Raw genomic sequence first — 23,943 nt, 5'->3', positions numbered from 1 at the left:
GCCCACAAACAGTTTGCTGAAGACAAGCAGACATGGATTACTGGAACCATGTCATGTGGTCCGATGAGACCAAGATAAACTTATTTGGTTCAGATGGTGTCAAGCGTGTGTGACGGCAACCAGGTGAGGAGTACAAAGACAAGTATGTCATGCCTACAGTCAAAGCATGGTGGTGGGAGTGTCATGGGTGGGAGTTTCATGGTCTGGGCCTGCATGAGTGCTGCCGGCACTGGGGAGCTACAGTTCATTGAGGGAACCATGAATGCCAATATGTACTGTGACATACTGAGGCAGAGCATGATCTTCTCCCTTAGGAGACTGCGCCGCAGGACAGTATTTAAACAGGATACCGACCGCAAACACACCTCCAAGGCGACCACTGCCTTGCTAAAGTAGCTGAGGGTAAAGGTGATGGACTGGCCAAGCATGTCTCCAGACCTTAACCCAATTGAGCATCTGTGGGGCACCCTCAAACGGAAGGTAGGGGAGCGCAAGGTCTCTAACATCCACCAGCTCCTTGATGTCATCATGGAGGAATTGGAAGAGGACTCCAGTGGCAACCTGTAAAGCTCTGGTGAACTCCATGCCCAAGAGGGTTAAGGCAGTGCTGGAAAATAATGGTGGCCACACAAAATGTTGACACTTTGGGTCCACTTTGCAGTGTACTTACTTTTGTTGCCAACGGTTTAGACTGTAATGGCTGTGTGTTGAGTTATTTTGAGGGTACAGCAAATGTGCACTGCTATACAGGCTGTACACTCACTACTTTACATTGTAGCAAAGTGTAATTTCTTCAGTGTTGTCACATGAAAAGATATAGTAAAATATTTACAAAAATGTGAGGGGTGTACTCACTTTTGTGAGATACTGTATATATATATATATATATATATATATATATATAAATATGTGAGTGTACTGTATATATATATATATATATATATATATATATATACTGTATATATACACACAACACACAGAAAACCTGGCACTCGCCAGCAGATTCACAGCAATGTTTAAAAGCAAAACTGGGGGAAGTCAGTTATATTTGGCACCAAAGGATCAAGCCCAGGATCATGACAAGGTCTCCCCCTTCCTGGGACCCTAAACCAGAGCACCCACACAATGCATACTTTCAAACAAACCAACTGGGTACCTCCCAGGGTGACACAAGCTTTTGTAACCTCCCCTATGTTTGTAAATACAAAACACAGGAATGGACCGTACTCACAGACTGGACTGGGTACACATCCTAAGCCACTGCAAACTCCACAGCCCTGAACACTCACAGACAGCTGCAAAGTTCCCAGCAACCCAGGCAGTTGACCCATGAGCAGCCTGGGTGACAGGCCCACAGGGAAGCATTACAAACATTATCAACACAACACACAGAAAACCAGGCACTCGCCAGCAGATTCACAGCAATGTTTAAAAGCAAAACTGGGGGAAGTCAGTTACATTTGGCGCCAAAGGATCAAGCCCAGGACCACGACAAGGTCTCCCCCTTCCTGGGACCCTAAACAGGATTTAATTATTTTGATGTTTTGGGAATCAAAATACCCCCTGATGAATGGGACAATTTGATCCCTGAAATGTAAAAATAATTCACTTTTGTTTTTATTTTGCAGCTGAACACATATGGTGAGTCAATGACAAGAGGCATATATATGCAGCCACCTATAACCGGCTAGCGCATTACTGCGCTTGAGTCTACCTAGGTATGCTCTTCAACAAAGGATACCAAAAGAATGAGGCACATTTATAATTAAAAAATTTATAAGTATATTGGAAAGTTTTTTAAAATTGCATTCCCTGCCTGAATAAAAAAATAAATCATTGTAATTTTACTTCCCCTTTAAAGAGAAAAATACTTGTGAATGTGAATATGTAACTTGAAATGAAAATGGTGTGGTTGAAAGAAACACAACTCCTTATGAATGATTTGATAATGTAAAAATGTTTACAATCCATGTACAGCAAAATTGTGAAACTGAATTGAGAGAGTTATTAACTGTCAGAAATGGTGTGTTTGAGTTTCCTGTAGAAGAAATTAGGGGGAAATGCTACATAATATTTAGTGGGTATACAATTGCATCCTCTTGGGAAGATTTATTAAGATTTAATAAGAGCCACATAAATGAGTGACCATGCTGTTAGACTAGTGATGCTGTTACATCCCCTTCATCAGAATGAAGGGGATGTAATCTCCCCGAAAACGTTCAATAAAACCTTTGCTGTTTGACTTTGAGAAAAGCCTGTGAGTGCATTATTTTGTGAAAAATATTTAAGGACATTATTGCACCCAGGTAGCTGGAATTTGGTGGGTGGATCTGGAGAGTGGACTTTAAATAAAGCAAAGTTTTATTTCAGACTTGGTACATGATGAAGTGCAGATGTAGATGTCTTCCATTGTACATGCTGCATGATAATATATAGTGGCAATAGAGTGTTTAGTTTAATGACATAGCTGGATGGGATATATGATTATGGGTTTATTAGTGGTGTTATTAATAATGTAAAACTTGTTTACTAATTTATAATATTTCTAATAAATGATGGAGTTGATGATGTCATATTTGATGTTACCAATAAAGACCATAACACAAAATGTAACTGGCTTTGTGCAATCAGTAAGTTAACGTATCTATTTACCTCTTTTCATTGTATTTTTATATGTTCTGTACACAAGGATTTTTTTTATTTAGTTGGGTAATTGTTTAAGGTTTACTGAATGTTTTTTTAAATTTTGGAATTGATTACAATGCATCGGACAATTTGTTTTTTGCTGATTTTGGGCCTGAAAAACCCACAATTAAATTATAATGAGATCACAACAGTATGTTTTCAGGTGTTGCTCAGATCCACAAGTGTGTTTTAGCTCTCCAATAAAAGCTCTATTTTTAACATGGAAACTAAACTTCCTAAACAGTTTCAATCTATTTTCTCAATACTTTTTTGTAGGTTTTACACTTTTTGAATAAACACCTAAAGGCATTTTAAAGACAATTGTGAATAATTATATTATGTTGCACATGTGCAATACACTCTAAAATGGCCCCAGACAACATTTTAGAGGTGGTCTAAAATTCATTACAGCTCTAATTACTATTATTTTCTATAGTCTGTATGCAGTGGGCAAGACACACATTAACAAAGCCAATAATCATGCAGAGAAAAAAAAAACTATTTAGATTCAAATATAAAATTGAGATTTTTTTTCTCCATACTGAGCATAGGAGCCAACCTATTATGTTATCCTGTTTCAGAAATGTGTGAGGAGAACTCCACTCTGCTGTTTTAATGATATTTTTAGAATACATATATGTTTCAGCTGCCCTAGAAGTAAAGACTGACCTTTTTAATGAGCTTTACACCTAAGTGGCACAGGTGTCTTAAGCATTTCATCAGATATCAGAGAATGTGTTAGGAATACTGGATATTAACATTCTGATAATGCAACAATATCAGGATCCTATCCAGGGCCACCCTTATTATTTGGGATTCCCTTGGAAACACAAATGTATGGGGCCCCTCAGTCCAGCACCCTTATTCCCATCTCCCTGTATGTCCTGCCCCCTGTATGGCCCACCCCTGTCCCAGCATTTAGGCCCTGATGACCTAAAGTGCTACGAGGCGGATAAATATTCAAAGGGATCTGCTGCTATGTCGAATGGGCCTGTCAAAATATTCCAAGCTCCCAACATAGCATCATCATCAAGAGGTGTTTACTATACAGAAATAAATCCAGCATTGCATATTTTGGTGATGTATAGTAAAAGGATCCATGGAATATAACTGCTAACCACTAATCCTAATACCCCTAAAAGGAAGTATGCCACTATCGCAAACTAACACTACACTAAAAAAGATCTAAACTTTCACATACACACCATGTATTCTAAAATATTAACCCCTATGTTGCCATGTACCCACTACAAGTTGCTAACTATTAACCCCTATGCCTCTTCATACCCACCACACGTAACTAACTATTAACCCCTATGCCACCACATACCCCAAACACAAACTAACCTAACACCTAAACCCCCTCTAAACTAAACCCCCTAAGTTAACAAAACTAAGAATCTACAGTATGTAAATAAAAATAACTATTAAACTTAAACCGGCATAACCCCAAAAACAATCTAATCTTACTCTACCTAACACCTAACCCCCCTGTAAACTAATCCTACTAATTTGCACAAAATAAAAAAAAAATCTGTAACAAGAAAAAAAAAATCTAAATTACAAAAAATAATTAACTGCAGTATCCAAAATAAAAAAAAACACTATTATACCTAACACTGAACTTCATGGCCCATAAAAAAACCCATTAAAAACAAAAAAAAACTTAAAGGGACACTGAACCTGTCATGAGATGCAGGACATATGCAGGACACAGCAATGATGGTACAACTCTATTTTATTACAGAGCATAGCAATACACATCCAGACAGGTTGATTGTACTAAACTAACTGCGACACAGACACCGGACCTAAGCCCCGCCCACCAGCTAGTGACATCACATCCTGCTATCATCACATCTTCCCCTTTTTCAAAGGCAAAGCATACATTCGCATATATAAAATAACAAGGTACACCAACAGGGTATACAACAACATTTTGTTTTAGAACATTATAAGAACAGATGGATTAGAAAACATAAACAAATAAATTACATCCTGACTTGGACATCGGGGTAGACTACCCTAGTCCACAGTGACCATGGGATTATTCTGCCCATACTTCCGGTCACTGTTCTAGCTAAAGTCAGTCCCTGTATCGGGCCGGAAGCCTCACCACTCTTCCGCTTGATGTAACTTTGCATGAACTGTCCTCTGATACAGAAGATGGTGAACAAGAGTCTGCTGGAGGCAAAGATATATCCCCGCTATGATCTTGCTGAGGGGAAGGCACCTCTCTTAGAACAGGAGATCCCACCGGCGGTGGTACTGAGGTATCCGGTTCCAGACTCTCAGGTACAGGCTGAAGATGTCTTCGGTTACGGCGTGTAACCGTCCCTCCCTCTGTAAGGACTGTGTAAGACCTTGGTTCCGGAGAGCGGCCCACTACCGTAGCAGGCGTCTTCCATTTCTTCTCATCATCCAGTTTAATTCTGACACTTTGGCCCGCTTTCAGTTCCTGTAAAGGCCTGACAGAATGTCTCCTGTCGTAGAAGAAACGATAACCCTTTTTGGCCTCTTCATCCCTCCTAAGGACTTCGTCCCGAGGAACAGGGCCAGGCGGCTTGAAGACACCCACTGAGGGTAAAGTGGTGCGAATCTGGCGTCCTAGCATCAGCTGTGCCGGGCTAAACCCGGTGGCTTGAATGGGCGTCGCCCTGTATGACAAGAGGGCTAGGTACGGTTCAGATTGCTTTAGGATGAATTTTGTTGTTTGAACTGCCCTTTCAGCCATTCCATTGGCCTGCGGATAATGTGGACTTGACGTGGAATGTACAAAATCATATTCCCTGCTGAAAGCACTGAACTCTGTAGAAGCGAACTGCATGCCATTATCACTCACCAGCTCCATTGGAATGCCCCAGCGGGCGAACAAGCTCTTCAGGCGAATGATAACGGCCTGACTTGTGATATCATTCAGGGGTGCTATTTCCAAATACCTGGAATAGTAGTCGATAACAACAAGAAACTTTTTCCCGTGCAGTTCGCACAAATCAGCAGCTATTTTCTGCCACGGCCCCGCAGGCAGCGGAGTAGACATTAAGGGCTCCCTTCTCTGAGTAGGCCGGCGTTCCCGGCAAAAGACACATTTAGACACGTGATTTGCAATGTCGGAGCTGATCCCAGGCCACCACACAGCTGTAGCTGCTCTTTCTCTGCACTTTGTAATGCCTAAGTGGCCATCGTGAATCCTGTTTAACATCTCCTTCCTCATGCTGACAGGAATTACAATACGGTCTTGGAACAGTACCAACCCCTCCAGCTCCGTGAGCTGTGACCTCTCTGGCTGGTAAGCATTTAAAGACATCCAGGCTGCCCGGCTCTCGGGCCAGCCATCTCTTATGTACCTTATAACTTCTTGCAGATCTGTGTCCAAATATGTCTCTTTCTTTATCTCTTCCAGTTTCCTTGAAGAAATGGACTTAGAGGCCAGAACTGAATCAACATACACTTTTACATCCGACTCTGTGGAGGATTCTTCGGCAGCAGCCAGCGGGAGCCTGGACAGTGTATCTGCCACAACCAGCTGCTTCCCCGGCACATGCACTGCCTGAACATTGAACCTGAGTAGTCTCATTAAAAGTCTCTGGCATCTCAAGGGTGTTTTGTCGATGTCATAAGAATTGATAAGAGGGACTAGCGGTTTGTGGTCAGTTTCCAGACTAAATTTCTCCAAACCCACTAGATAACGCTGAAAGCGCTCACAGGCCCAAACTGCAGCCAGGCACTCTTTCTCAATTTGAGCGTATTTCGACTCCGCAGCCGTCAGTGTGCGGGAACAGTAGGCGATGGGCTGTAGTTTGTTGTCATTCAGCTGCAGGAGTGCAGCCCCCAACCCATAACTGCTTGCATCAGCACTAACCACAGTCTTTTTTGAAGGGTCGTAGAACCCCAGCACTGGGGCAGACCCCAGTAGGGACTTAGCATGCAGGAACGCTTTTTCTTGTGAGGGTCCCCAGACCCAGGCAACATCTTTCTTAAGCAACTCCGTGATAGGGTGCAAAACTGTAGATAAATCTGGAAGAAACTTGCCCACGTAATTTACTAGGCCCAATATCTGTCTCAGCTCATGTACATCAGAAGGGCTTTTCATCTGTTCGATAGCCCGAATTTTCTCGGGGTCCGGCTTGATGCCATCCCCGTTGATGATATGCCCAAAGTAGCATAATTCAGTTTTCCTAAAATGACATTTTTCTTTATTCAGCTTCAGCCCAGACTCTTTGATAGCCTGCAGCACACAACTCAAACGCTGATCATGCTCCTCCACTGTAGACCCATACACTAGAATGTCGTCCATGACGACTGCTGTGCCCACGTGGCCACTCAGGAGAGAACTCATTTCCCTCTGAAAGATCTCAGGAGCGGAGGATATCCCAAAGGGAAGTCTGCAGAAACAGAACCGACCTACCGGAGTGATAAAGGTAGTCAGTTTGCGGCACTTTGGATCCAGGGGGATCTGCCAAAAGCCGCTAGAAGCGTCTAATGTGGAAAAGAACTTCGCCCCAGCCAACTTCGGGGCTATATCTTCCAGTGTCGGCAGCACAAATCTCTCCCTCTTCACTGCCTCATTCAACCTTTTCAGGTCCACACAGATGCGCACCTTTCCGTTTTTCTTTGCAACTGGAACAATGGGGGCACACCAATCAGTTGCTTCAACAACCTATTCAATAACCCCCATAGACTTCATGCGCATGAGCTCTTTCTCCACTTGAGGCATGAGCGGGAACGGAATTCTACGAGGAGTAGAAATACTGTACGGGACTGCGTCACTTTTAAGTGCTATACGGACAGGTTTGCAGCTCAGTAGGCCCAACTCGCCAAACATATCTTCAGAGATCTCATTCACTCTGGCCACGAGGCCCAAGTCACAGGCTGCTTTTCTGCTCAATAAACTGTTAACACACTGACCTCGGATCACATGCACCCACATGGTGAACTTCCTTTGTTTGTACTCACAGCTGGCAAGAAATTTCCCCACACAATCAATGCGGCCACCAGGACTATGAACATTTGTAGTAACCTTCGCCAGCTGGGGCTGTCGAGGCAGTCTCATAAATTCAGCAAAAGACATTACAGTGATATCAGCTCCTGTGTCAATCTTAAAATCAACATTGGCTCCCATTACAGTAAAGGTAACTTTCCAATCTTCCTCTGAGCTTGTCCGTTCCACAACAGACCCCACAAAAGACACTTCCTGACCCTCCTGGTCACTGTCCACCTGCATCTCCTTAATGTATTCAGTTTTACACACCACTTCAAAATGGCCTATTCTGTTACATTTTCTGCATCTTTTATCTCTGGCCGGGCATATAGCACTCTGATCATGAGCCCGGTAGCACCGTGTGCATCGGCCATGTTGCGCCCATCCACTTCTAGGCCTTTCCAGTACTTTAGATCTACCGCTCACACTGTGCCTTTCACTAGTAATTTTCCTAGACTGTTGCACTTCATCCACAATACTCTCAGACCTCAGATCAGCACTTTGCTTTTTCACCAGTTCACTCTGGCGGGCCATCCTAATAGCCCCGTCTAATGTTAAATCAGGCTCTAACTGCAGCTTCAGGGAGACTTCAGCATCTGCAATTCCAATAACTATTCTGTCTCTGATTTGCTCTTCTTTAGCAACACCAAACTCACAGAATTCAGCTAATTCATACAGGCTGCGCAAAAATGACTCCACAGATTCTCCCACACGCTGATTACGTTTGTGAAAACAAGCTCTCTCATGAATCACATTTCTTTTGGGCACAAAGTGGGCACTGAGTTTATCCATAACTATATCAAAGTTAACTTCTTCCCCTTCTTGGAAAGTAAAAGCATTGAACACTGGCTCTACATCTTTCCCCATAGAGTATAAAAGAGAATTAACTTGTACTTCACCACTCTCCTTGTTCAGTTTGGATGCAATCCTGAAGCGCTGAAACCGCTGACGCCATGTGGGCCAAGCTGCAGGCTGAGAAAAGTCAAAAGGCTCAGGTGGGGTAAACTTTGACATCGTCATCATCAGAAACAGAAGCGTAGTCCAGAACTTCTGACACCATGTCATGAGATGCAGGACATATGCAGGACACAGCAATGATGGTACAACTCTATTTTATTACAGAGCATAGCAATACACATCCAGACAGGTTGATTGTACTAAACTAACTGCGACACAGACACCGGACCTAAGCCCCGCCCACCAGCTAGTGACATCACATCCTGCTATCATCACAGAACCCATTTTGTTTCTTTTGTGATTCAGATAGAGCATGTAATTTTAAGCAACTTTCTAATTTACTCCTTTTAGCAAATGTTCTTCATTCTCTTGGTATCTTTATTTGACAAGCAAGAATGTAAGTTTAGATGCCGGCCTATTTTTGGTGAACAATCTGGGTTCTTCTTGCTTATTGGTGGATAAATTCATCCACCAATAAACAAGTGCTGTCCAGTGGTCTGGACTTTCTTTTTTCAAATAAAGATAGCAAGAGAACAAAGAAAAATTGATAATAGGAGTAAATTAAAAAGTTGCTTAAAATTGCATGCTCTATCTGAATCAAGAAAGAAAAAATTTGGGTTCAGTATCCCTTTAAGCCTAAAACTAAAATAAATTACAATAGCCCTTTAAAGGGTTTTGCCCTAAAGTGATCAGCTCTTTTTGGAAAAAGCAATTACTAAACCCCATGTACAATACAAGTAACCACCCACACAAAATCTAACTAAAAAAACCTAGCCTAGAAAATAAAAGTTAAAATAAAAAAACACAAATCTTAAAAATAAAAAACCCACCCCAAAAAAGCCTTAACTATCCCCAAAAGTGGTACTCACCATTGGGTAATCCAGCTCCTCTTGATCTGATGTTGGACCCTCTTCATCACGGTTCTTTGAGGCCCATATTTGCAGAGGCGGACATCGGCAGCCTCATCCGTCACCTCCACTCCGCATTTTTCAAGAATAATTGATCTGTCTGCAATAATATTTTGCCTTAGGAACATGACCTAGGTCCTTAGTAATGTGTAGAGCCTAGACCATGCACTTCTGTATCATGAAGCTTGTTTGGAGTACTTTTTGCAGTTTTATATTCTGACTTAAACGCAAGATTTTACTCCAAAGTTGCTTAATATTTTTTAGAAATATTAATTATCAAAAGGTAATTAAAATCTGATATGAAAAATGAGTGAAAAGTGCAATGCATTTGCACATTTCTTGGGACTTCGTTTCCATTCAAAAGCTTTTAGTATAATCTACATTTAAAACACTTTAGATTTTCCTAATGTTAGATAAATAAAAATATATCATCCCACATTTAAACGTAAGATGTTTATGAGAGATAATTATTTGAGATAACACATCCTAAGGGACAATTATATTTTGAGATAAAATATAATCAAAAGTTGGAGACACAATATATTGGAATATATATATATACATACAAATACATATTTAGACATGTATATGTATGTATATCTATGTTAAATCCCTTTGCCTGCCTTTTTTTCTAACACCTTAGAAAAAACACCTTTTGAGCCCTTATAACTTTTGTGTGCAATAGTTTTTTTTAACAATTTTTATTAGATGGTGTTATTATGAGTGTAAGTGTAGTTTTTTGATGTGTTTTGTGAAACTTTTTTGTTTTTCAAAACAGTTAATCAGAGCTCTGAGGATGCGGTAATTATTCTAGCATAAATCATGATTGCGCTCATGGGATCGTGTTTACTTTCAACTTATAATACCAGCAAGAAACCTGACAAAATGCAAACACCTGCGATAAACCCCTTATCCATTGCGCGTAACTGTTAGGGCACCACTAATAATCTAGCCATTTATATTCAAGTGGTATAGAAAAAGATTAATGAATATTGCCTTGATCAATTAATGAAGGCATCTGAAAATAGAAATATGTCTTTAAAATGCAAATAGTAAGTACTAAAAAATGCCTATGTCCTAAAAAATCACTAAAAGTGAAAGCATTTTAAACTGCACCTGTAGTGCATCAAGATTTTAGAATGGCTTGGTGTTGCCATCGCAAACATCAATTAGTCTGTGTCAATGGTAAGCAGGGCTAATACAGTAATACAAACTTTGCAAGCCCATTTCTCATCATATGTTTATCCTATTTTGCTACAATTGGGAATGTATAGCCTGTTATTAAACTAATATATGTTAGTGGGCTAATGAGAGATGGCATAAGCCAGTAAAAATGTGTCCAAAGGCAATCACAAAAGTAATCTCATACATCATTGTCTAATTTGAACCAAAACATTATTTTAGGAGTGTGTATAGATTACTTTTATAGTTGATAGCCCTAGAAATTATGAAATGGTATTGTATTAAAAATAAAGTAATGATCAAATAGAAATTTCTTCAATAATATTAGAGAAAATGTACCTCTAAATATAGTTTTCATAATGAAAGTTACATAATGATTAAATAATAGCAATAATTATTATCATTATCTTCATCATAATCATGGTTACAGTATACTTAATTATAGTGAAGCAATTTTGTATGCAGCCATTTTAGGATATTTATCTTACTCTTTAATGTATTTACAAAAAAATATTCGGCTAGATTACGAGTTTTGCGTTATAGTGAAAAAGCCTGCGTTATCAGGTAGTGCTATTACGAGTCTTGCAGGTTTAGGGGCACCGCACACTTTTTTGGCCTTACTGCAAATCCACTTATGCAAATTGCGTAAACTCTTTTTCAATGGGATTTTCATAGCGCCTATATTACAAGCTTTTCCTGGGAGGCCAAAAAGTGAGCGGTACACCCTATCCCGTAAAGATTCGTAACGCATTCTAAAGTAAGTAGTTATGAGTTTTACACTACAAAGCTGTAGTATAAAACTCATAACTAAAGTGCTAACAAGTACACTAACACCCATAAACTACCTATTAACCCCTAAACTGCTCTCCCGCATCGCAAACACTATAATAAAATTATTAACCCCTAATCTGCCACTCCGGACATCGCCACCACTATAATAAACATATTAACCCCTAAACCACCGCACTCCCGCATCGCAAACACTAGTTAAATATTATTAACCCCTAATCTGCCACCCCCTATGTCGCCGCCACTATACTAAAGTTATTAACCCCTAACTAATAGTTACATTGTATCTAGCTTAGGTTTTATATTTATTTTACAGGCAAGTTTGTATTTATTTTAACTAGGTAGAATAGTTACTAAATAGTTATTAACTATTTAATAACTACCTAGCTAAAATAAGTACAAATTTACCTGTAAAATAAAACCTAACCTGCCTTACACTAACACCTAACCTTACACTACAATTAAATACAATTACCTAAATTAAATAAAATTACCTAAATTACAAAAAAACCACTAAATTACACAAAATAAAAAACAAATTACAAGATATTTAAACTAATTACACCTAATCTAATAACCCTATCAAAAAAAAAAAAAAAACTAGCCTAAACTAAACTACCAATAGTCCTTAAAAGGGCCTTCTGCGGGGCATTGCCCCAAAGAAATCAGCTCTTTTACCTGTATAAAAAAATACAAACAACCCCTCCAACAGTAAAACCCACCACCCACACAACCGAACCCCCCAAATAAAACCCTAACTAAAAAAACCTAAGCTCCCCATTGCCCTGAAAAGGGCATTTGGATGGGCATTGCCCTTAAAAGGGCAGTTAGCTCTATTGCTACCCAAACCCTAACCTAAAACTAAAACCCACCCAATAAACCCTTAAAAAACCTAACACTAACCCCCAAAGATCCCCCCAACAGTAAAACCCAACTCCCACATAACTAAACCCCCGAAATAAAACCCTAACTAAAAAAACCTAAGCTCCCCATTGCCCTGAAAAGGGCATTTAGATGGGCATTGCCCTTAAAATGGCAGTAGCTCTATTGCTGCCCAAACCCTAACCTAAAACTAAAACCCACCCAATAAATCCATAAAAAAACCTAACACTAACCCCGGAAGATCCACTTACAGTATTGAAGAGCAGACATCCATGCTCAACGAAGCCGGGAGAAGTCCTCAGCGAATCGGCAAGAAGTCCTCAACAAAGCCAGGAGAAGTCTTCATCCAAGCCGGGAGAAGTGGTCCTCCAGACGGGCAGAAGTCTTCATTCAGACGGCATCTTCTATCTTCATCCATCCGGCATGGAGCGGATCCATCTTCAAGACATCCGGCGTGGAGCATCCTCTTCTTCCGATGACTACCCGACGAATGAAGGTTCCTTTAAGTGACTTCATCCAAGATGGCGTTCCTTAGATTCCGATTGGCTGATAGAATTAAGGTTGAAAAAATCCTATTGGCTGATGCAATCAGCCAATAGGATTGAACATCAATCCTATTGGCAGATCCAATCAGCCAATAGGATTGAGCTTGCATTCTATTGGCTGTTCCAATCAGCCAATAGAATGCGAGCTCAATCCTATTGGTTTTTTGGATCAGCCAATAGGATTGAAGTTCAATCCTATTGTCTGATTGCATTAGTCAATAGGATTTTTTTAACCTTAATTTCGATTGGCTGATAGAATTCTATATAAACCAATTGGAATCTAAGGGATGTCATCTTGGATGACGTCACTTAAAGGAACCTTCATTCGTTGGATAGTCGTCAGAAGAATTGGATGCTCCGCGTCGTATGTCTTGAAGATGGACCCGCTCTGCGCTGGATGGATGAAGATAGAAGATGCTTTCTGGATGAAGACTTCTGCCCATCTGGAGGACCTATTCTCCCGGCTTGGATGAAGACTTCTCCCGGCTTTGTTGAGGACTTCTTGCTGCTTCCCTGAGGACTTCTCCCGGCTTCATTGAGGATGGATGTCGGCTCTTCAAAACTTTAAGTGGATCTTCAGGGCTTAGTGTTAGGTTTTTTTAAGGGTTTATTGGGTGGGTTTTATTTTTAGGTTAGGGCTTTGGGCTGCAATAGAGCTAAATGCCCTTTTAAGGGTAATGCCCATCCAAATGCCCTTTTCAGGGCAATGGGGAGCTTAGGTTGTTTTAGTTAGGGTTTTATTTGGGGGGTTGGTTGTGTGGGTGGTGGATTTTACTGTTGGGGGGTTGTTTGCATTTTTTTACAGGTAAAAGAGCTGATTTCCTTGGGGTAATGCCCTACAAAATGCCCTTTTAAGGGCTATTGGTAGTTTAGTTTAGTTTTTTTTTTTAGGTGTAATTGGTTTAAGTATCTTGTAATTTGTTTTTTTATTTTGTGTAATTTAGTGGGAGGGGGGTTGCAATTTAGGTAATTGTATTTAATGTAGTTAATTGTATTTAATTTAGGTAATTGATTTAATTGACCTATACAAATCTAAAATATATACAAAAGCTCCAGTTAAGCTTAAATAACCCCACTAAAAGGTGACCCATTTAATACTAGCAATCATATCCATGAATTTTGTTTATAGACAGAAATGTATCTAGGATATTGGCATTCCCTACTTCCTTTAGTAATGAGTTCCAAAATGTTATTGCTCTTACAGTGAAAAAAATGTTTCCATTGCAGGAGATTAAATCTCCTTTCCTCCAACCTTAAATTGTGACCTCTGGTCACAAACAATTTTCTTGGAATAAAAAGCGCTTCTGCCATCTCTGTATATAGGCCTTGAATATATTTATATAAAGTAATCATGTCATCTCTTAAGCGCCTTTTTTCTAAAGAAAACAGACCCAGTTTGGCTAGCCTCTCCTCATAGGTTAAATTCTATAATCCCCTTATTAGCTTTGTGGCCCTTCTCTGAACTTTTTCTAGTTCTGCAATATCTTTTTTTTGAGATTGGTCCCCAGAACTGCACTCCATACTCAAGGTGAGGTCTTACCAGGGCTTTATATAGTGACAGAATTATGCTTTCCTCCCTTGAGTCAATGCCTCTTTTAATACATGATGGTATCTTATTAGCCTTTGAAGCTGCTGCCCTGCATTGTGCACCCATCTTTAGTTTGTTATCTATTACTACTCCCAAATCCCTTTCCTCCTGTGTTTGGCTAAGTCTTGTCCCATTTAAATAATACGTTGCCTGCTTATTTTTACTTCCAAAATATAGAACCTTGCATTTTCCCGTATTAAATCTCATTTTCCATTTACCTGCCCATACTTCTCATTTTTGCAGGTCCCTTTGTAACAAAAGTTCATCCTGCTCTGACCTAATGACCTTACTTAACTTAGTATCATCTGCAAATATAGATATGTCCCTATTTAATCCTAGCTCAAAGTCATTTATAAAAATATTAAAAAGAATAGGGCCCAGCACTGATCCCTGGGGTACTCCACTGATTACCTTTGTCCAATCTGAGTATGATCCATTTACTACTACTCGTTGCTCCCTATCTTTTATCCAGTTATTTATCCACAAAATAACATTTTCAGATATTCCCAGTCCCTTAATTTTGTGCATTAATCTCTCATGTGGCACTGTATCAAACGCCTTTGTAAAATCTAAGTATATCACATCAACTGATCCCCCTTTATCTATATTTTTATACTTACTTCCTCATAGAATCTAATTAGATTAGTTTGACATGATCTATTTCTCATAAAACCATGCTGATTAGAACCATAATCTTGTTTACACGAATATGCTTATCAATATAATCCTTTATAATCCCTTCAAATATCTTCTCCACTATTGATGTCAGACTAACTGGTCTATAGCTTCCTGGATCATCCCTACTTCCCTTTCTGAGGAGTGGCACCACATCAGCTTTACGCCAATCCTTGGGTACCATGCCTGAGGATAATGAGTCTTGAAAAATTAAGAGTAGAGGTTTGTCTATAACAGTGCTAAATTCCCTCAACACCCTTGGGTGTATTTCATCTGAGCCTGGAGTTTTATTTACCTTAATATTATCCAATTTGTTCCTGATATCCTCTATACATAACCCAATTAACGGTATGGGCTGGCATGTTCTATTTTGTTCCAAAGTATCATTCAATGGCTCCTCTCTTGTGTATACTGAAGAAAAAAACTGGTTTAGTATCTAAGCCTTCTCCCTGCCACTGTTAATCATGCTACCCTCCCCGCATTTTAATGAACCTATATAGTTAATAACTATTTAGTAACTATTCTATCTAGTTAAAATAAATACAAACTTGCCTGTAAAATAAATATAAAAGCTAGATACAATGTAACTATTAGTTAGGGTTAGGGTTAGACTTGGGGTTAGGGGTTAATAAATATAGTATAGTGGCGGCAATGTTGGGGGTGGCAGATTAGGGGTTAATAATTATAGGTAGGTGGCAGCAATGTTAGGGGCGGCAGATTAGGGGTTAATAATATTTAACTAATGTTTGTGATGTGGGAGGGCGGCAAATTAGGGGTTAATGTTTATTATAGTGATGGCGTAGTCCGGAGCGGCAGATTAGGGGTTAATAAGTATAATTTAGGTGGTGGTGATGTCGGGGGCGGCAGATTAGGGGTTAATAAGTGTAAGATTAGCGGTGTTTAGACTCAGGGTTCATGTTAGGGTATTAGGTGTAAACATAAAATGTGTTTCCTTCCCCATAGGAATCAATGGGGCTGCGTTACTGAGCTTTACAATGCTTTATTGCAGGTGTTAGAATTTTTCTCAGCCAGCTCTCCCCATTGATGTCTATGGGGAAATTGTGCACGAGCACATACAACCAGCTCACTGCTGACTAAGCAGCGCTGGTATTGGAGTGCAGTATGGAGCTCAATTTTGCTCTACGCTCACTTCTTGTCTTTTAACGCCGGGTTTATAAAAACCTGTAATACCAACGCTGTAGGTAAGTTAGCGGTGACAATAACGTGCAAGTTAGCAACGCACCCCTCTTACCGCAAAACTCATAATCTGGCCGATTGTATTTTCTTTTTTACTCTTTTGTTTATATAAATGATCGAAATTTTAACTTTGTCAGACTAGATAAAACACTTTTTAATAATAATTACTTAATGTGTAAGTTATGGTACCAAAATAAAATAATAAATGTACAGCAATTTATATGCATTCTCACTGACTGTACAATTTACCTCAGCAAATTCCCATTAGTAACAAGTTTGTAGTAAATTATCTCTCTCTGTACAAATTACATGGACATTATTTAAATTTTTGCCAAATAACAACTAGATTAATCACTGTGACAGACGAGAACCAGTTCTGTTCACTTTCTCTGAACTGGAACACAAAATATTTCTTGTGGTAATGAAAATGATGACTGCCAGGACATTCATTTTAAAAGTGCGTTTATCCATTCTGTTTTTATAACTTATTCTGTCCTTCAATTCACTATCAAAAATCTGTGCATTTAAACATGAGCTTGCTTCTCTTGGAATTCCATGAAATCATATGTTCTTGACAGACACACTATAATGATGATAAATGATAGACAAGAGGGCAGACATTTAATGATTACAAATTTGTTACAGTAGTTCTTTACTTTATGCTAACAACAAAACAGTCTGACCATAGGAAGAACAAGTAAAAAAAACACATAAATAAGTTAAATAATTTAGCATGACATGTGTGTGTTATGTATGTGTGTGTGTGTTTGTGTGTATAGTATGTGTGTGTGTGTATATTATATATGTGTGTGTTTGTGTATCTATAAATATATATATATATATATATATACATATATCCTATATAAAAAAAGGCCAAGTGTGTTTGTCCGAAGCTGTCATGCACAGTAGAGACTGCGCGCGAGGACAAACACACCTGGCCTTCAAACTGACCTGGCGTTGTGTGGTGGAGTGGGCTTGGCCGGGCGGGTGAGGAGTGGGCGTGACCGGGCAGGTGCAACGTGGGTGTGACCGGGCCGGTGGGACGTGGGCATGACCGGGCGTGACGTGGGCGGGGCCGGACAGGGCCCGATGCCGGGGCCGACTGGACTGCCGTGAGAGACTGTCAGAGAGCTCTAAAGAGGGGGGATAGAGAGAGGGAGAGAGAGACAGCAAAAGAGAGAGGGGGAGAGAGACAGCAAAAGAGAGGGGGGGGGAGAGACAGCAAAAGAGAGGGGGGAGAGAGACAGCAAAAGAGAAGGGGGAGAGAGACAGCAAAAGAGAGGGTGGAGAGAGACAGCAAAAGAGAGGAGGGAGAAAGACAGCAAAAGAGAGGAGGGAGAGAGACAGCAAAAGAGAGGGGGAGAAAGACAGCAAAAGAGAGGGGGAGAGAGACAGCAAAAGAGAGGGGGAGAGAGACAGCAAAAGAGAGGGGGGAGAGAGACAGCAAAAGAGAGGGGGGAGAGAGCACAAAAGAGAGGGGGTGAGAGACAGCAAAAGAGAGGGGAGTGAGAGACACCAAAAGAGAGGGGGGAGAGAGCACAAAAGAGAGGGGGAGAGTGCATAAAAGAGAGGGGGGAGAGAGCACAAAAGAGAGGGGGGAGAGAGCGCAAAAGAGAGGGGGAGAGAGCGCAAAAGAGTGGGGGAGAGAGCGCAAAAGAGAAGGGGGAGAGAGTGCAAAAGAGGTGGGAGAGAGCGCAAAAGAGAGGGGAGAGAGAGAGTAAAAGAGAGGGGAGAGAGAGAGCAAAAGAGAGGGGGGAGAGAGAGGGCAAAAGAGAGGCGAGAAAGAGAGAGAGCAAAAGAGAGGGGGGATAGAGAGAGAGCAAAAGTGAGGGGGGATAGAGAGAGAGCAAGGGGTGGGACCGCTGTACTACAAAAAATGGCCCGTGTACACGGGCTTTAGGACTAGTATATATATATATATATATATATATATATATATATATATATATATACTGTATATATGTGTGTGTGTGTTTGTAATATACAGTATTTATATGCATGTATATAAATATATTTTTTTATTATTTATATATATATATATATTGTATACTATAAAAAATATTAAAGGATTACTTTCTGTTATAGTTTTTAAGCTAAACAACTAACATATTAAAGTTAATAAACATTAATTAAAACCTACTGACCTATATTTTCTCCAAAACGAAGTTTCATAACGTTCTAAAAGTTATATCTTTTATTCGCCGATGATGTCACGTTATCCTGCCCACTATTTTCAGCACTGTGTGTTCAAAATACTTAAACCAATAACTTTGTGTTTAAAGCGCCATTTTGAAACCTAGGTATTGTAAACGGATTGGTACAGAGCAAAGGATACCCACGGAGTGGGTTTGGAAAACAATTAAATTTGCAGACAAGATTTCTGATATACGGTAGAGATATGTTAATGAAATGCTATTGATAAAAAGCGTATTTGGGGTAGTTAGTTAGTAACAGGCATAGAAAATATTTACTTACAGTGGCCCTTTAAATATAATTTGTTGTATATTTTGTATATTTTTTATATTTTCTAAATTTCGATAATCTTAGGGTTATCCCACCTGTAATAAGGCATTCCAAGGTTATACATAGTATAGAAATTGAAAATAGAGAAGAAAGATTTTCTGTAAACATATAAAAAAGTATTTTCTTGAAACCTGACCAGCAGGGGGCAAAAGTCTCCCCATAGATATGAGAACCAATTTGGTATACTGAAGCTAATTAGCATACAGGTGATATAAAAGGTGGTGATTTCCCATAATCCATAGCATGACTAAGGGTCTACACAACTCGAAACGTTGCTGTTTTAATTTGTTTGTTGCTTAAATAAAGAATGGAAATCTTTTAAAGAAACAGTGCTGAAGCAAGCTTTTGTTTTTTTGTATCTACATAAGTGAGGTTGGTAGGCCTCATTAAGCGTACGTGCTGAACTTACCTTTTGGATGAATATATATATATATACACACAGTATACTTTTTTTTATTTTTTTATTATTAAAGAATTGCATTTCTCATCTATGGAGCGACTTGTAGTTTTTTCTTTATAGTTACAGTCTACATGCCTTCCTAGTAAAGTTAAAATTAATGTTAAATGCTTTGAAATGCATATAGTGCTGTTTTACTATTTTGTTGAAAAGACCATGACATGCAAGACACTTTTATATGTTTTTTTAAGTTTCCTTAAAATATTTTTGCAGTTTTAAGTGTTCTAGGAAATGTTGAATTTTACAGAAATAAAAAGCTTACAGCAAAAATATGGGAATGGTAGAAATTTACATGGAGCTCAGTTATATTTACAGTATATAGACAAAGTTATTGAAACATCTTTGAAATAATTACACCACATAATTGACAATAATGCAAGGGCAATTATACTAAGAAATTAAATATTAAAATTAAGAATAAATTGTGAGATGGATATCGGAACACACATAATTACTTCTCTCATTTAAACTAATTTGTATATATATAACATGATGGAGAACCATCAGTCTGACATAGTTTGTACTCCTGGATTGAAACCCATCTTAACAATTGGAAGAAGTCTAAAGCTACAACTTCATTAAATCAGTGATGTGTTTCTGCAATATTGGAACATATTTTGATGAAATGTTCCTCAAAACTAACAAATCTTTCAACATCCAAGAATCACTAAATGGCTCTCCACTCTCACCAATTATTTACTGAAGAATGTAGGCATGGAATAAAAATATTTTTAACTCCATATAATAGCACATGACGGTGCTACTATGTGAATATGTACCTTTCTTACATTTGTTCTCTTTCTATAGGTACAAACATAACATATTTTTTAAAATATCTGTGAAGAATAAAAATAAAATAAAGTTTAAAAACAAATTCATTGCTATGCAATGTTACCTGCCTCCAACAAAGTGAGGTTTAATAGCAACCTCCTACCACCACAATTAACTCTAACCAACTTTCCCACAGCAATTAACCCTTTCTTACTCAGCCTTTATCAACTGTCGTCCCTCTAAGAAATAGTATCTAACAGCAATTAACCTATCTGACTTCGCCTTAGTAGCCTGTCCAAGCCTCATTATGTAATTCCTACATACTGAAATGAGTCCTTGCTCTTACCACATCAACAGCAAACCCATATGCATTCTCCCTACACAAAGCCACATAACGCTACAGGGAGCTGGTTAGTGGCCCATGTTGGGAAGAGCTAATTGCTATAATGGACTGGATTAGAAAGAGTTAATTGGAGGGGTCAGGTCATAGACGTTTTAGGCTGCCCTGTGGTTACTATAATGACTTTACACCAGATCAAGGAAGCTGTAATAAAAAAAGAGTTTGCATGCATGATGCAATTGACAGACCATATTAGCAATAGACTTGAGATATTGTCAATAATATTGTTTAATGGACCAAACAGAATGTAATAGCTTTTATTATCAAGATACTGCTGTCAGCTATGTAATTGCAAACATGAGTTTGACTGCTTGCAATTTTTAACTAAAACCCTGCAGCAAGCCTTGGATCTATCCCTTTATTGGTGAGAATTTATAAAAGCTGGTTCTGAATCAGTAATACTAAAGGCTAGATAACAAATGGAGAGCAACACTCCCATGTACTCTTGTTGGGGCTTAAATGAGCCTACTATGTGCACACCCGTAAACTATTCCTATTACAAGAGGGTAGTAAATGGGGCCCGCAAAGTAGGGATCGCATTTTGCGCATTCGTTAAAAAGTAGTTGCGAATGGGGTTATGCTAGATGTGGCTGTTAGTCTGTTGGCAACAAAAATGAGGCTCCATTGAAGTCTATAGGGGAAAACTTAAACTGCTATTGAGCATGCTTTTGAGTACGAGAATGAAATCATGAGGGATTAATATTTGCACTTCCCAACTGTAATGTCGCGCTCAGTAGTGCGCACGGAAATAACAAAACTGAGCACAGAGAACGGGTTTGCAGAAGCGCAAACATACACTCAAATCGTAATCTAGCCCTTAGTGTATTCTGCTAGAACAGATAATAATGACCTGAAATATTTTATTCTACAGTGGTACACCAAATAGAAATCTATACTTTATTAGTGTATTAGTTATTTTATTCAAATATAGAAAGTCTACGTTCACACTTGCTTTTCCAGTACACACTTTAGCAAAGAGGAGTGAACAGCAGGGATTCATGTCAAACTATTTGCTGGAAATGACTTATAAAGTGAGACCTGTGTTCAATTAATGTTCTCCTGCATTTGGCTGATAAAGTGAAAAAGTATGAGTAAGACATTCACAGACCTACTCTTTATTCATTTGTTGGAGGCTTGAACTCAGGGACTAATTAGTTAGATTACTGTACAGCTTTTAGCACATTTACCATAGTGCCTGTTCCTTTTAAAAATGATTTATATACGACTCTGAAGTTTAGTGTTATAGGAACCCAAAGTAAACATTAAATACTTATCGTACTTTTAAGAAACCTTTTTCTCATTAGGCTGTTCACATTTATGTCCAGATGCAAATCTGCAAAGTATTTTTTTTTTCTTTAAGTAATATTCGCCAACAGCAAAAGATTTAATTATTTAATTGTTTTATTAGAAAAACTAAAAGACATTTTGAACTAACTAGCAGTAAGTAAAACTTCAGTTTCTAATCAACTAGTAAGTGCGTTATTTGCATTCATTAGTTACGTTTAAAATAGACTTACAAATTTAAAAGGCAAATTATCCATTACAGGTCCAAGCAAGCACGAAATAAGAAAAAAAGGGCATGAGAATGATTCAGACAATCATTTAAATATATATTAGCAGGATGTTTTGTTAGCTACGCAGAGATGGAATTTGATGCTTTATTTAGCAGAATAATATTTACCAATGACTGAATAAATAACTCACTAATTGCTTTAGGTAGCCAACTGGAAATGTTCTCAAGGAATTTGATAGAGTATCCAAAATCCAGGAGATTGAGAAGAACAAAACATAATTCATTTTATGTCCATAGAAGGATATGCATTTCTTTCTGTGCGTTTTAGGCAGGTGTGAAAAATAAACTATTAACATGTCTAGTTTTGTAAGCATTCTTACTTTACAGCATTTTTCCACATCTGCCTAAAACTTGTGTACAGTACTGTATGAAAAATGAAAATAAAGGCAACTGCTAAACATGAGCTCTTTAAAAAAAGTTAAGGTTTATAAAAAATGCATCAAATAATTACTCAGAAATGTGTCACTGCACTTGGTGGATTCTGCACATGGAAGCTCAATATCCACCAATAAAAACCCGACAGGGAGGGGCGGAGCCAACCGCTGAACAGAATGGTCGCAAACAACATGAGCTCCGTTTAAAATAGCATCAAAAAGGCATTTTAACTGAGGTTTTTAGTAGAGCTAACACTCAGAACTGACCCTGGTAATCAGCAAACTCGTGGACTCTAAATATCACGGTCATTGTTGCTCAGACTGAGCTGGGAGCGGTGGAATGCAGCACAGATACGACCTGAACACTGAGGCCCAACTCAGCGCGCCATGACACACCACATAGTATTGCAGCCGGCGAGCGATCAAAGTTGCTCGGCCTTACCGCTGCCCTGATCTCAGACAAGCTGCATCCAATACCTAGCAGATAGTAATACATCCACAGCCCACTAACCTCCTCTTGGCAGGACCTTAATTATAATTCAAATTTGCAACAGACCATCCTTCCACTAAGATGGCGGATGCCACTCAGCTCCTCCTAGGCGACATGGAGGACATTCTGCACCATCACTTTCATCAGCTATGCACGCTGATTCAAACAGAATGGGGGAGCCTGAAAAGTGCTATCAACCCAAAGCGGGCTATTAAAAATCCACAATCGAACCAGCAGGAATTGGCTTCTAATGTGCCATGGGTTGCCGCCGACTCTGTAGCTTCTGCTGGGTGCTTCTTCGGAGGAGGACAGGCAACTGTGCAGAGACCTAATGAGGGGTCACATCTGAGAGCGGAGATGCTCTTAGCACCAATCAAAACGGCATCGGAGCGGCAGGCTCCAACTTACCTGAAGAGCCGGTTACCGGAAACCCACAGTGATTTCATTGCGGTGCCTACTCAGTCTGGTGACACATTCTGTGCATCGGAGCGGGCAACAGATAGCCATGCCCTCAAGATAACGCGGCTGGATGTCGGGATCCTACTCCCTGGTGCACGGGGGTCTAACCAGCAATGGATACATGACACCGCGCTGAGTAACACATCACTTATCGATCACTACGCAAATTTAGGCCTGCAGTCTGGTCCGGTGAGATTATACCCCTTTGCTGATACAGGATTTTGCTCATGCCCTTCTCATAGTTTTCTATCAAGTGAGGTATGCTCCTCACTCATGCCTGGGTTCAAATCACAGCTCGCAATACGAATCAGGACCGGAGTGGGTTAAGCTTTATTTCTACAGAGAAAGGGTACTGCCCTGAGGTCTAGATTTTGTCACATTAATACTGTGTTGGAAAAGGACAAATCGACCTCCTACTCAATACTTCCAGGTATTCTATTGGAACTTCCCACATATACCCCAGAGTATACTGAACTTTGCACTATAAGGGCATTCCTATGCTGAATG

Source organism: Bombina bombina, chromosome 2 (genome assembly GCF_027579735.1).
Source record: "Bombina bombina isolate aBomBom1 chromosome 2, aBomBom1.pri, whole genome shotgun sequence".
NCBI classification, from domain to species: Eukaryota; Metazoa; Chordata; class Amphibia; order Anura; family Bombinatoridae; genus Bombina; species Bombina bombina.
This window is presented reverse-complemented; position numbering follows the sequence as displayed.